We start from the raw sequence: 14,510 nt of genomic DNA on the forward strand, positions 1-14,510 counted from the left end.
CTATAAAACTGCCATTTCAAAGGGAAAACTTAGTTACCCTATGTTACTGTGGAACATTAATGTATTTCTAAAGAATATCAAATAAACTAGATGAGTCATCCCAGGTACAGAGACTGTCCAACATATTTTAATGAAGCTCACAAGGAGTTTCTTTTTATTGTGAGGTCATTGATAATCCCTTTATTTGTTTAACATGGTGATTCTGGGTCAAAAAGCAACCCACACAAGTACTCACATTCGGGTAAGGACATGCAGTAACAGGAAAATTATCTGGTTGACGGTGCAATCCTGTAGAACAGAGGAATCCATATTTAAAACAATCCATTTGCCAAACAGTGTTTTCATTTGAGAATCCCAGCTCCGCCATTTACCTGCTCTGTGAAGTTGCTTAACTTCTCTGGACCTCAGTCTCCTCACCTGTAAAATAGAGATTAAATGCCCATCCTCTCTTCCCCCTAATATTGTGAACTCCACCTGGGACAGGGACTGTGTCCAAACTGATTATCTTGCATCTACCCCGGGGCTTAGTAAAGTGCTTTGCACATAGTAAGTGCTTGACAAATATTGCTAATTATAAATATCATTATTACAAATAACATTTTTTCAATGAGAAACAGTGACGAATATCACAAGATATTTTAAATCAGAAACACAGAAGAAATGTCAGTCTCAAGTTGCTTTGAGGGGGTTAGGCAATTAGTAAGTGGAATATTTAAGAGTGGGCAAATCTGATTGGATTTAATTAGAAAACAAATACTTTTACTTCTTAATCTTGGATTCTTGTCAAATAGGAACTTTTCCTGAAGTTTCAGACCTCGAATGATCTAATGATCTTTTATTTGTTTTCATTTCTAGGTTCCAATGACTCTCTTACCCCTGCTTAGCCTGGAAACAGCAGTGCAAAATAGCCTTTTAAAAGTTGTTTTTATGGTATTTCCAGATGAAGGGGAAATGGGAAATCTCAATGCAGCTTTTATATAACAAGTAACTCTTTTACTATATGCTTTAAACTTCTGGGAGTTTCTGGTCCTTTTCAAGCAATGTCATTACAAGGTCAAAGCAATCTATGCAGCTCAGTATTCTGACTTTGTAGCAACAGGATGCTTGGGGGTACCATCAATCAATCACTGATATTGACTGAGCACTTATTCTGTGCAGAGCACTGTCTTAAGCATTTGAGAGAGAACGCTGGAAGACACCAGTTTGCCCTCTTTAAGTCCATTTTACAGGTTAAGAATAAGCCACCTAACCTCCAATAACATTTTCCTATATATTCCTAACTTTCCTTCTTTCCTTTAAGTATTTATCCAAACCTGTTTAGAGGCTGCTGCTATTTTTTAAGCAGTACATCTTCTTGTGGGAACAAATGCCATCTGCTTACCACCCACTGTGCAAAGCAATGTTTCCTATTGTTGATTTTGACCCTGTAAACTTTCATCATGTATCTCTCCAGCCTTCATCCTTTCAGAATAAACACTTGTAATTAAAGACTCGTAATCTCTTCAGTCTATCCACCTATTTAAACTGTTCTATTCTCCTTATCATTTGGTTGATCTTTTATTTACCTTTTCCACCTACATTATGTATGCCTTTCATAAATCCAGACATAGAAGTGAATCCAGTATTCCTGGTATGGAAATAGCAAAATGCATCCCCTTTTAAAACATTGCTGTGTCTACCTCCCCTGTTTGCTTTTTTATGTAATTTGTTAAGTACTTGCTATGTGCCAGGCACGGTACTCAGTGTTGAGGTAGATGCAACATAATCAGGTTGGACAAAATACATGTCCCACATGGGGCTCACGGTCTTAATCTCCATTTTATTGATGAAGTTACTGAGGCGTAGAGAAGTTAAGTGACTTTCCCAAGGTCACACAGCAGGCAAGTGGTAGAGATGGGATTAGAACCCAGGTCTTCTGATCCCCCAGGCCTGTGCTCTTTCCACTAGGCCAGGCTGCTTCTTGTGGGGCACAGTGTATCTTGTGTAAGCTCCTTGTGGGCAGGAAACATGCGTCATGCATCTGTTGTACTTTCCCAAGGGCCTAATATATTTCATATATAACTTCACTCTGATTAGACTGAAAAATCCTCTCTATACCATAAACTCCTTGTGGGAAGGGGACAGAGAAGCAGCGTGGCTCAGTGGAGAGAGCACGAGCTTGGGAGTCACAGGTCATGGGTTCTAATCCCAACTCCTCCACGTGTCAGCTGTGTGACCTTCGACAAGTCACTTCAGTTCTCTGAGCCTCAGTTACCTAATCTGTAAAATGGGGATGAAGACAGTGAGCCCCATGTGGGACAACCTGATCACCTTATATCCCCCCAGCGCTTAGAACAGTGCTTTGCACATAGAAGGTGCTTAACAAATGCCAGCATTATGATTATGTCTGCCAACTCTGTTGTATTGTCCTCTCCCAAGCCCTTAATACAGTGTTGTGCACACAGTAAACCCACAGCATAGCACCACTGACTATTGCTACTACTATTACGACAACTACTACACTACCACAACTACTGGTAGTACTACTGCTACTACTTAGAGAAGCATGCATAGAGCACGGGCCCAGGAGTCAGAAGGTCATGGGTTCTAATCCTTACTCCGCCACTTGTCTGCTGTGTGACCTTGGACAAGTCACTTCAGTTCTCTGAGCCTCCGTTACCTCATCTGTAAAATGGTGATTGAGACTGTGAGCCCTGTGTGGGACAGGGACTGTGTCCAACCCATTCACTTGCATCCACCCCAGTGCTTAGAACAGTGCCTGGCACATAGTAAGTGCTTAACAAATACCATAATTATTATTATTATTGCTACTACTACAATGCTGATTGTTTTTGTTTTGTTTTATGCTCATCATGCATTTAGTTGGCTCTGATTATTTTTTCTTCCTCAGGTTCACTTACAGAGATCTGGTCACACCTTATTTCCTCCACATACTCAAGTTTGATTGACCTCTCAGCCCTCCTTGAGGATTGATCCGAAGGTATTCCTTAGTCCATCCAGTTGGTAGAAGAAACTGATGAAGTGTACCAAGACAGGAACGAAATCAGTGCAAACATGTGACTGACAGATGCCTGGAGTCCCTCATTCAGAGGGCATAACTCCCCCTCTAGACTGTAAACTCACTGTAGACAGGTAATGTATCTGTTTATTGTCATAGTGTACTCTCTCAAGCACTTAGTATAATGCTCTGCGTGCAGTAAGCGCTCAGTAAATGCCACTGTCTGATGATTGAATGAATGAATGAATAACTGAAATCACTGATTGCTCATCACAAATAATTACCAGGGAGATACCTATACTTGTCAGCCTGGGATAGACCCCTGGAATTAGCCAGTGTGAGACTTGTGCAGCCTGGATAGCAAAGAACCCTAAAGACCTCTTTTGAGCAGTCGGCTAGAATTGTTATTATTATTAGAATTATTATCATTAGTTATGTTCTAATTGTTACGTGCTTACTATGTGCCAAGCACTATTCTAAGCACTGGTGTAGATACAAGTTAATCAGGTCAGACACAGTCCCTGCCCCACATGAGACTCACAGTCCAAGTAGGAGGGAGAACAGGTATCGAATCCCCATTTTACAGTTGAGGAAACAGAGAAGTAAAGTGATTTGCTCAAAATCCCACAGCAGAGCTGGAATTAGAACCCAGGTCTAATGAACATCACGTGAAAGTCACATGAACTCCTAGGCCTGTTCTCGTTCCACTAGACCATGCTGCTTCTCTCTGACTTGACCCTCTGGATGTTGCATGCCACAGTCTCGTTTGTTAGCAAAATTAACCAGAAAAATGGTAATACCAAGTAGCAAGGGTCATGCAACCACTACCCACAATTTCCCTTTTATAAAAAGTGACAGAGCCACTAGATAAAATTAAGTTAAAAGGATGGGTCTACTGGTGATTTAAGGGAGAGTTGCCATCCCCAAGATATCCTGACCGTCTGCAGTGCCTGAAAATGTTTAATAGGTTCAATTTAATGAGTTGAAATAAGTTATGTAATGCAGTCCTAGAAGCAACCTCTTATTATGATCAGGTAAAAGCACACTCACCTGAATTTTGTGGGTTGTCAAATAGAAAAAAAAAAGCGAGATCAGTGTGATCATTGGGTGAGCAATTTGTTGGCAAATATTTAGGGTTTGGGGAGGGCTGAAGTCACCAAGAAGCTCTGGAAAATCCTTTTGTGTTTCAAATTCAAGGAAGAAAGTAACAGGTGTGACCAGGGATTGTGGTCCCCGCCACCCCACCTCCCCCAACCACTGCACCTGCAGAAACCTGTTTGTAGAAAATGAACTTCTCGGCATGCAGATCGTGTCACTGCACCCCTAACAGCCTGTCTGTACCTGCAGATTACCTGGTCTGTATTTCTAAATCTCCATTTTGCATGAGTTAATGACAGGCTTCTGGGAACCCGGATTGACACGTTTTCCTTTTATGGGGCCATTCAGCCTAGAATATTTGGCACTGAGGACTCCTTTTGCAACTGTGGGGAAGACGGGAGCAGACACTGCTGCACGCTGTGGCTTACTCATCGGTGTGGCATGTTGGTAGGATTTGGCAGCCTATGGGAAGGGATCATGTTTTCCTGATATTTCATTGAGTGGCGTCTCCCCCATGCCTCACTCTGCTCTATGGGGGTGTTTGAAACAGCCAGGAAGGAAAGGGGCCCTTCTGGGGCTAGACCATTGGTGGTAAAGGTTCTTGACCCAAGGAATATCTTATCATCATCATCCTAAAGTGAAGAAAAATGTTTTCCTGTTTATTAAATAATTATAATAATAATGGCATTATTTCTTAAAGTGCTTACTATGTGCTAGGCACTGTTCTAAGCCCTGGGGCAGATACAAGGTAATTGTGTTCGTCACAGTCCCTGCCCCACATAGGGCTCACCATCTTAATTCCTATTTTACAGATGAGGGAACTGAGGCACAGAGAAGTTAAGTGACTTACCCAAGGTCACACAGCAGTCAAGTGGTGGAGCCGGGATTAATAATAATAATAATAATAATAATAGTGATGGTATTTGTTAAGCGCTTACTATGTGCAAAGCACTGTTCTAAGTGCTGGGGAGGTTACAAGGTGATCAGGTTGTCCCACGGGGGGCTCACAGTCTTAATCCCCATTTTACAGATGAGGTAACTGAGGCACAGAGAAGTTAGGTGACTTGCCCAAAGTCACAGAGGTGACAGCGGAGCAGGGATTTGAACCCATGACCTTTGACTACAAAGCCCGTGCTCTTTCCACTGAGCCACACTGTTTCTCTGGATTAGAACCCATGACCTTCTGACTGTCAGGCCCTTTAGCTCTATCCACTAGGCCATGCTGCTTCTCTATCTGGTTTATCCAAATTTAACCCTGGGTCCAGTCGATGCCATTTTTCTGCAAGGTGCTAACATGTCACCACCTGTGATGCCAGCATACTGGACTCTGGATTTAGCAACTTCCAGAGCAGTTTATTTAGAATAAGGTCACATCTCATATGCCAGGCCTTAAATGAACATTTTTGGAGAGAAAAAATAAATTGTCACCAACTGAGTTAGACGTTTCCGTGCTTTTCATTTTAAACGTTTGAAAATTCCTTTGAAGGGTTAGAGACTTAAACCTGGAAGAATTTTCTTTGCGGATTAAAGCCAAAAATTGAAATTCATCAGTCTCGTTTCACTAGCAGTTACTTTTGCTAGAAAAATAAGGTGACTATTCTTTCCCTCTTTCAAGTTCTGAAGCCTTTGGTTAAATGAAAATGAAAACTATTATTTGCTCTTGATGCTCGATGCATCATTAAAATTTCTGGGCCGCCTGAATTTAAATAATCCTCAAGCCTGTTGTGGGGACTGCATTGGCTAATGACTGTTTATTCTGGCAATGGGAACAGATGCACCGTAGTTTACTTTTTGAGTGTGCTTGCTACCGTAAACGAAATATGGTTTTATTTATAAAATTTAGAGAGTGTTTTCTGACCTACGGTTTGGTCAGAAACTTTGGGTGTTTTATATGAATTATTTGCATGGTTTTTATCTTCATTTCAATAAACACATTTTGCAGTTGGAAAACCGTTCAGTTCTTACAGCATAGAAATCCCCAAATTTAACCATCCAGAGGACTAATAATAAAGATAATGTTGTTTGTTAAGCACTTACTCTCTGAAGTAGATACCAGATAATCAAGTCAGACATTGTCACTGTCCCTTCTGGGGCTCGCAGTCTTAGGGAGAAAGAACAAGCATTTAATCACCATTTAACAGATGAGGGAACTGAGGACCAGAAAAGTTAAATGACTTGACCAAAGTCATGCAGCAGGCAAGTGGCAGAGCTGTCAATTTGAGATTAGAAGCCAGGGACTCTGTTTCTGAGGCCCATGCTCTGTGCCACTAGACCACACTGCTTTACCAGTTTGCAGACTAGAATCATACAAAATCACTGATTGGCTTTCTTCAAAATCCAGAACTGAGTTATTTGAATTACTTTATGATTCTTCCATGTATTCAGACATCCATTTTCTCCCACTGAAAGCCTTTTAGCTTAATCATTTGATCCAGAAAGCCAAATACACTTGAAGAGGCCTATTCTTTAAGACCGTGGGCATTTTGGACCATAAGTAGTAGCAAAGCACACCATCCCTTTCTGTAACATTTCTGCGAGACCTTTTCCGTTTTCCATACTGAATGGAACAGGCACACTATACCTCTATATTACTGAAATGTGGTGTTTTGGCTTCATCGGAATTTTCATGAAGGATTCTCTCCGCCCCAAGTAACCCAGCACTATGACTACTGACATAAAATATGCACTGCGACCACTGAATCATGGAAAAGTCCATGTCCCACATGGGGCTCACAGTCTGAATCCGCATTTTACAGGTGAGGTAACTGAGGGACAGAGAAGTGAAGTGATTTACCCAAGGTCACACAGCAGGCAAGTGGTGGAGTGGGAATTAGAACCCAGATCTTTCTGATTGACTCCTGAGACCATGTTTCATCCACTACGTCACATTACTTCAGCGTGGCTTGGCAGAAAGAGCACAAGGTCATGGGTTCTAATCCTGCTCCACTGCTTGTCAGCTGTGTGACTTTGGGCAAGTCACTTAACTACTCTGAGCCTCAATTACCTCAGCTGTCAAATGTGGATTAAAACTGTGAGCCCCACGTGGGATGAGCTGATTGCCTTGTATCTACCCCAGCGCACAGAACAGTGCTTGGCACATAGTAAGGATTTAACAAATACCATAATTAGTATCATTATTGTTATTCGAATAGGCCACACTGCTTCTCTTTGTGAATAGGGAAAAGCAAGCAATTAATCAATGATTAATTAGGTGAACCAAACCCACCCGTGAGGCTTGCATCCAAAATGAATTTCCCTAAGGTAGGGCAGAAGTACTAGAAATGTTTCTGTAATTTTTTCGTTTCTGAAATTCTAGTCAAAGGCCTTTTGTGTTCTTTTGGAGATGGGAACTGGATAAACAGAGCCCCTTCCTGTGAATATCATTTTGCAGATGGCTACGTGGCCGATCTCTTTGAGGAGATTCACCCAGCTTGAGATCCTAAAACACCTTCAGCACAACACAGAGGCTGAAACAAAGTAGCAGAGGCTGAAATGAACTAGGAAACTGCTCTCCAGAGAGGCTCACAGTACAAAACAAACTCAGATGAAATCCTTCAGGTTGTGAGTTTTTGTATAAGTCCCTTGATGGGGGAAATTTCAAGTCTCAATATTCTTAATGTCCCCTGCTAGGCTCTAAGTCTTCATGGGCAGGGGATGTCTTTTATACTGCTGTGTTGTGTTCTCTCAAGCACTTATAGTAATTATGATATTTGTTAAGCGCTTATATGTGCCGGGCACCGTACTAAGCACTGGGTTGGATACAAATAAATCAAGTTTCACACAGTCCCTGTCCCACATGGGGCTCACAGTCTTGGTCCCCACTTTACAGATGTGAGGTAGCTGAAGCACAGGGAAGTGAAGTGACTTACCCAAGGTCACACAGCGGAACAATTCCCCCCACACAGTGAACACCCAATAAATACAATTGATTGATTGATTGATTAATAGAGGATTTGCCCAGTATGAGAAAGCCAGGATGGAAAAGGTAGAAAGAACTATCAACATGGGAGAGTATAGGGGTAGCATAACATAAGGCCGATTAGTGGAAAAGATGGAGCTCTTTTCTCACACTTTTAAAGTAGGTTTAAAAGAATAATAATTGTGGTATTTGTTAAGGACATTATATTCTGATCCCTGTACTTAGTCCTGGTACAGACACTTTGCAATCAGAGCAGATCCAATCCCTATTCCACATGGGGCTCACAGTCTAGTAGTTGTTCAAAAACAGGACCCACTTTAGGTTTACAATAGGATGGGAAATAAAATAATATCTCTAATTTCATCTCAGTGTTTACACTAAGCAAAAGACAATTTCTCTTCAAAAGAAAAAAAAACAGTACACATTTCATTTTGTAAATGGATAAAGATTCAGGGTTGCTTGCTTCACAGTGATTTTTAGCAGTCCAGTTGGGGAGATACAAGGACTTTTTTTGCAGTAATTTCTCCACTGGCCCTCTGCATGAAGGCTTAGAAGAAATGGAGGGTGTTGATGGGACAAACCCCAAATTTCTCTCCACCAAATCCCAAAATAGCAGGACAAGTGGGCAGTTCGTTATGGGCCGGGAGTGTTTCTGTTATACTCTACTCTCTTAAATGCTAAGAACAGTGCTCTGCACACAATAAGCACTGAATAAATATGATGGATCGATTGGTCAAATGAAGCTTAAAGACAGCAGGTTCCAAACCGATTAAAGAAACACTTTTTAATGGTATTTATTAAGTGCTTACTATGTGTCAGGCATTGTACCAAACACTGAAGTAGATGCAAGGACATCTGGTTGATCACAATCCCTGTCCCATTTGGGGCCCCCAGTCCTGACCCTCATTTTACAGATGAGGTAACTGAGGTAACAGAGACATAAAGTGACTTACCCAAGGTCATACAGCAGATGTGATGGAGGTAGGATTAGAACCCAGGTCCTACAGAATTCCAGGCCCCAGATCTATCCAGTGGGCAATGCAGTTTCTAGGTTCTTCATACACAAGAGTGGCAGACATACAGAATGTTTTGCTAGGGGAAATTGCACAGGCAGAATTTATCAGTAGGCACAAAAATGGGTTTGGATAAACATGTGGACAAGTAGTCCATAAAGGGTCACTAGATCAATCAAATATTAACAGTCTCCACAGGAAAGCAAACACCTAGGCTAGGAAGAAAAGATCATTTGATGAAAGAGATTTTAGAGATCTCTTTTCTCTAGTGCAGCCAAAGGTCTGTTCCCCATTCACCAACTCATCCTTGAAGAGTCCTGCCCCTGCCCCTCATCCCTGGGATTAAAGCCAGTCGAAAACCTAAAGCTTTTTATTGAAGAGAAAGTGATGGGATCAAATTGCCCTGTGTTCCTTAATGACATCCCTGTTCACTTTCCCTGTTTTCATTGTGTTTCAGGAAGCAGCGTGGTGTAGTGGATAAAGAATGGGCTTGGGAGTTGTAAAGTCATAGGTTCTAATCCCAGCTCCACCATCTGTCTGCTGTGTGGCATTGGGCAAGTCACTTCACATCTCTGGGCCTCAATTATCTCATCAGTAAAATGGGGATTAAGACTCTGAGCCCCATGTGGGAGAGGGACTGTGTCCAGCCCCATTTGCTTGGATTCATCTCAGTTCAAAGTAAAGTGTCTGGCACATAATAATAATAATAACAATAATAGTGACTTTTTTAAGCACTTACAATGTGGAAAGCACTGTTCTAAGAGCTGGGGGGATGCAAAGTGATCAGGTTGTCCCATGTGGGGCTCACAGTCCATTTGCTTGGATTCATCTCAGTTCTAAGTACAGTGTCTGGCACATAATAATAATAATAACAATAATAATGACTTTTATAATAATAATAAAACAATAATAATAATATTTAATATTAATATAAATGTTATTAATATTATTAATAATATTATTTAATATTTAATATTAATATAAATAATAATAATAATAATGACTTTTTTAAGCACTTACAATGTGCAAAGCACTGTTCTAAGCGCTGGGGGGATACAAAGTGATCAGGTTGTCCCATGTGGGGCTCACAGTCTTAATCCCCATTTTACAGATGAGGTAACTGAGGCTCAGAGAAGTTAAGTGACTTGCCTAAGGTCACACAGCAGACATGTGGTGGGGCCGGGATTCGAACCCATCACCTCTGACTCCAAAGCCCATGCTCTTTCCATTGAGCCACGCTGTCCTTAACAGATACCATTATTATTCTTATTATTTTGGCTATAAATTCATGCCAAGATCAGGCATGACGATTCATCACTTTCAATTGGATCGTGCTGAGATGTGGAGTTCCATCACAAAGGGATCAGTTGATCAATCAGTGGTATTTATTGAGGCCTTACTGTGTGGAGAGGACTGTACTAAGTGCTTGGGAGATTATAATACAGCAGAGTGGGTAGGCACGTTCCCTGCCCATAGAGAGCTTACAGTTTAGAGGGGATAGAATGTCACAAGGAGGAAATTACCAAATCAGATCTGAAAGACTGTGCAGAACCCTTTCAGGAATAAAAAGAGTGGCTCAAAAACCACTTAAAATTTTCCTAGGATGGGAAATTAAATAGTTTCTCTAATTTTTCCTCAGAGTTTCCATTAAGCACAAGACCATTTTTCTCCAAAAAAGCCTACATTTCATTTTGTAAATGCACAAAGGTTTATAAAAATGTCTGTTAAGAGTGCTGAGTGACCCAAGTCAAAAGAAATTTGGACTCTAACACATATCTTAAATGGGTCCAAGTTTTAACCTTTAAACCTTCACTTTGGATTTAACTTGAAGATTTTCGTGAAAGGAACTGAAATGCTGAAACATGGTTAGCTGTGATGTTACTTTGCCCTTTGGGATTCCTTATACTCGAACATTAATCAATCAGTGGTATTTATTGAGTGCTTACTGTACGGAAAGCATCATACTAAGCACTTGGGATGGTACAATACAGTAGAGTTAGTAGATTCAATCCCTGCCCACAAGGAGTTTACAGTCTACGAAGGATAAGATTGAATCTCATCAAAAGCCTTTATTTCCCAAATTTCCACCCTGGTGTTGCTTTGCACTGTGGCTCAGTGGAAAGACCCTGGGCTTGGGAGTCAGAGGTCATGGGTTCAAATCCCGGCTCTGCCAGTTGTCAGCTGTGTGACTCTGGGCAAGTCACTTACCTTCTCTGTGCCGCAGTTATCTCATCTGTAAAATGGGGATGTCCCCATATGGGACAACCTGATCACCTTGTATCCTCCCCGGTGCTTAGAACAGTGCTTTGCACATAGTAAGCGCTTAACAAATGCCATAATTATTATTGTTATTATATGGACTTTGGATAACAAACCTCACATTTGAGTAATTTTACATGCTGTCCAAACATTGGACTCTTCAGGGAGACATTGGATAAAGCAGAAATAATAATAATAATAATAATAATAATAGTAAGGGCATTTATTAAGCACTATGTGCAGAGCACTGTTCTAAGCGCTGGGGAGGTTACAAGGTGATCAGGTTGTCCCTCGGGGGGCTCATAGTCTTCATCCCCATTTTACAGATGATGTAACTGAGGCACAGAGAAGTGAAGTGACTTGCCCAAAGTCACACAGCTGACAATTGGCAGAGCCAGGATTTGAACCCATGACCTCTGACTCCAAAGCCCGGGCTCTTTCCACTGAGCCACGCTGCTTCTCACTATAAAATCTTAATCTTAGGGGAAGCAGCATGGCATAGGTTCTAATCCTGGCTCCACCACTTGTCTACTGTGTGACCTTGGGCAAATCACTTCTCTGTGCCTCAGTTACCTCATCTGTAAAATAGGGATTGAGCTCACGAGCCCCACATGGAACCTGATTTGCTTGTATCTACCCCAGTACTTAGTACAGTGTCTGGCACACAGTAAATGCTTAAAAAATACTATTTTTTAAATCGACCTGGACAGCCTTAGTGTGCAGCTGAGATAAGGCAAGGTGTTATTTAGGAACCACTCTGCACTTGGAGCTGGGGGATTGCTGAGGGATGAAATGAATTCTAGAAGCGTGGCATATAAGGAAAAAAAAAAGAGAGAGCTGTACAAACACCGTGGCCCGGTTCTGTTTGTCGGGCAGCAGTTGGCGTTAGATAGGGACCCTTTAATAACTTCAAAAGCAAAAACCCAGAGGTTGCTGCGCTGAGGATCAGCTGCTTCTCCTGATACCTCGATTCACACGTTGCTGCACTGCCATGTAGGGGAGAAGAGGGAACTAGGTCCAGGACTCATTTCAAACTCAACCAGAAACAGAAATGAAAATGAAAGTGAGAGGAAAAGAAAAATGTTCATTTCTGCATGCGAAAGTATGGACAGGAGTGAGGTTAAAGGAAGGACAGTGTTTCTTAGTTGATAGACCATGGGTCTGGGGGTCAGGAGGACCTGGGTTCTAATCCTGGCTCCTCCGCTTGTGTGCTGTGTGACCCTGGGCAAATTACGTTACTTCTGTGGGCCTCAGTTACCTCATCTGTAAAATGGGGACTAAGGATGCAAGCACTATGTGGGACAGGGGCTGTGACCAACTTGATTAGCTTGTATCTACCCCAGCCCTTAATAGAGTGTCTGGCACATCATAAGCACTTAACAAGTGTCATAGAAAAAGATCAATAATAATGATAATGATAGTGGTATTTATTAAGCACCAGGTTCGGGGCTCAGCCCTGGCGTAGGTACCTTCAGATCACACACACAGTCCCTGTTCCTCTTGGCTCACAAGGCCAAGCATCGAAATCCCATTTTACAGATGAGGAAACTGAGGCAGAGAGAAGCTAAATGGTTTGCTCAAGGTTACATGGCAGGCAAGGGCGGAGGAAGGATTTGGATTAGATCCCAGGCTAGTGCTCTTTCTACTAGGCCTAGTCTGTGTTTCTAAGCATAAATCAGTCAATCAGTGGTATTCATTATTATACTAACAGTGAATATCATTAATTAATCATGATAATTGATATTAATAATTGGTAACAAAAATAAATACCATTGATTGATGTATTAATAATAATAACAGTACTTGTTAAGCGCTTACTATATGCCAAGCACTGTTCTAAGACTGGAGAAAATACAATAGTGGGGCACAGTCCCTGTCCAACATGGGGCGTACAGTCTTAATCTCCATTTTACAGATGAGATAACTGAGGCAAAGAGAAGTGACCTGACTTGCCCAAGGTCACACAGCAAATGTCCAAGCCTGTGCTCTTGCCACTAGGCCATATGAGTGCTCACTATATGCAAAGCATTGTACTAGGATCTTGGGAGTATGATTTTATGAGAAGCAACTTGGCTTAGTGGAAAGAGCCCGGGCTTTGGAGTCAGAGGTCATGGGTTCAAATCCTGGCTCTGCCAATTGTCAGCTGTGTGACTTTGGGCAAGTCACTTAACTTCTCTATGCCTCAGTTACCTCATCTGTAAAATGGGGATTAAGACTGTGAGCCCCCCGTGGGACAACCTGATCATTTGATTTCTCTCTGTGTCTCTCCTTCTATCTCTTCTTGGTAGGGTGCTTTAGTTTCCCCATCTTTGCATTGAGAATCACATTGTTACTTATTAATTTTCCAAGGATGTGGTGTCTTTGGTCCAGATAACTTCTCAAAGCCTTAAACCCCATGAAGGTGACATGGAAGTGAAAGAGGTATTCTAAACTATTATTTGTGCAGAAATCTTTTACTAGATGAATAAATAGTATGTAACCTCCCCAGCACTTTGCATATAGTAAGCGCTTAATAAATGCCATTATTATTATTACTATTATTATTTCAACAAAAATGTTCCCTGCCCGTAATGAACTTACAGTCTAGAAGATAGCTCGATCTGTCCCAGCTTAGTGGATGGCTACAATCAATCAGTGTCAATCGGTGATATTTATTGAGTACATACTGAGTGCAAACCATTGTGCTAAGCTCTTGGGAGAGACTTATAGAAGAGAGGCATACAAGTTCCCTGCCCTCAAAGGCTAATGGCTTAATGGAGGGACATATGCTTTTATATAGTACTCTGCCAAGCGCTTAGTACAGTGCTCTGTGCACAGTAAGGGTTCAAGAAATATGATTAAATGAATGAATGAATTAATATGCCCCCATCTTTCCTCACCTGTGGAATGGCAGCCAGGTACAGCGCTTGGCCACGGAACATTTCACGGCAGTTTCAGCTACACTGTTGGCTCCCGGGATTGGAGCAATTTGGAATTTCCCATTGGGTAGTTGGCTCCGAGCTCAGCAGTCCTGTTTATTTATCCTCCTGGTTGGCTCCTGGCAAGGAACTCTGTGGACAAATGTCAGTTGAATCTTCAGAGCTGGAATCTTAGCAGGAGTGAAGCCACCTTTTTTTTTTTTTTTGCAACTGAAGTGCAGGATAATTAGGAATGGCAAAACGATTCAGAAGGCAGAATCATCTGTGCCTCTCCCCAGCTTTCCTCCCAAACCCCAAACTGTGAG

This window comes from Tachyglossus aculeatus, chromosome 8 (genome assembly GCF_015852505.1).
Source record: "Tachyglossus aculeatus isolate mTacAcu1 chromosome 8, mTacAcu1.pri, whole genome shotgun sequence".
Classification (NCBI taxonomy): domain Eukaryota; kingdom Metazoa; phylum Chordata; class Mammalia; order Monotremata; family Tachyglossidae; genus Tachyglossus; species Tachyglossus aculeatus.